The following is a 1,523-nucleotide window of genomic DNA, read 5'->3' as shown; positions in this document are numbered from 1 at the left end:
TTGTTGTTTAAATTTTAATGTTGTTTAAAATGTAACCGGTTTAGGTATGAGTATAACGGTTCTAGTGTTAAGGGCCTCTGTGAACAGGCTGGCTGTAGGGGTGACATCAGGCCACAAAGAAACACAGAGGTGAGTGAAACTGAAAACGCTGCGGCGCTCAGTGCATTTAATGAAACAAATAAAAGATTTAAACAAAAACAGCACACGGCACTTGACGCCAAAGTAAACAGACAGATAACCAAAACGAACAGACACTAACACACAGGGACGAACACTAAACAAACACGTACAGTGCTGGTCCTCCAGCACCACGTAGCAATTGCTTATTATTTATTTTTTAATTTACTTTACTCTCCTCACTCTCTCCCTGTGGCAGGATGGCTTGCAGTGGAGAGGTATGGTGACGTCACAGACCAGAAACACAGACACACAGCAGCTGCAGGTTAAAACCGAGACGCGAAAGTGGTTGGTTTCTTTATTAAATAATAATGAAAATAAAAGTTGAACAAAACACACACACAAAACAAACGGGCACAAGGGCCAAACAAAACAGTAAACAAACACAAACGGGATGAAATGGACAAACAAGTATCGTGCTGAACGAATAGCAATTGTTATTTTTAGCTTCTGTCTCCTCTCTATCTCCTCGTACCTCCTCTCTGTACACCCAACACCGACTGAGTGTCAATGTGCGTCTTTTATGCAGTTGTACCGAGAGTCGATTGCTAATCAGTCATTCAATTAGAATCTCGGTAAAACTGCACATGGATTAATTACGTGTCCTTCCCCGTGCTCACATAGTATTACATTTTAATCAGCACGTGAAGTGATGAGTAGTAATATTACTACAGCTTCTGTCAAAAGTTTGATGACCCTTTTGACCTTTTTTTGACCTTATAGGTGTGAATATATGAATATATAATGAGGGTGTGTGGATTTTATATAGGAGTATGGAATATAGGTATTGATATATATATATATAAAAAACAGACCCTTTGTATTTAACAAGTGCTTATAAACATTAAATATTTATAAATGTAAAAGAGTTTGAAATAAAATAATTACTGTTGGTAGGATTCGAACCCACGCTGACAATTGAGTCAAAAGGATCTTAAGTCCATCGCCTTAACCACTCGGCCACAACAGTTTTTCTTAAAACATTAATAAATAAAAAATAAGTATTAAGCTTCCCGGGGGTTTCAGAGAATCAAGGTGGTATGGTGTTTGAGCAAAAGGTTGAACAGATGGAGACTACGATGGGTTTTTGTTTTTTAAAAGGGCAAGTCTGGGCATGTTTTTCAGACCTCATAAAAAGGAGGAAAATATTTGGGCAGTTTATTAGAGTGTTACACAAGATGTCTCATACCGTTGTTAGTTGCTGCTCAGAGAAAGTGGATCTTGAGGATCGGCAAATGTCTGAACTTATAAAAGCCTTTAAAAAAATGCACATTAGCCCTTCCACAGAGGCCACTGCTTGTAAAAAAAGTTTCAAGAGAGAGTCCAAGCAAGGGGCCTTCAAGCAT

General features: G+C 38.4%; 1 non-coding gene across 1 annotated transcript; it reads right to left on the bottom strand.

The window, feature by feature from the left end:
- Positions 1–1,062: 1,062 nt before the first annotated feature.
- Positions 1,063–1,147, bottom strand: trnal-uaa (transfer RNA leucine (anticodon UAA)). The gene has a single exon. It is a non-coding gene; the product is annotated as a tRNA-Leu (tRNA).
- Positions 1,148–1,523: the final 376 nt, after the last annotated feature.

This window comes from Acipenser ruthenus, chromosome 6, assembly GCF_902713425.1.
Source record: "Acipenser ruthenus chromosome 6, fAciRut3.2 maternal haplotype, whole genome shotgun sequence".
Classification (NCBI taxonomy): domain Eukaryota; kingdom Metazoa; phylum Chordata; class Actinopteri; order Acipenseriformes; family Acipenseridae; genus Acipenser; species Acipenser ruthenus.
This window is presented reverse-complemented; position numbering and strand designations above follow the sequence as displayed.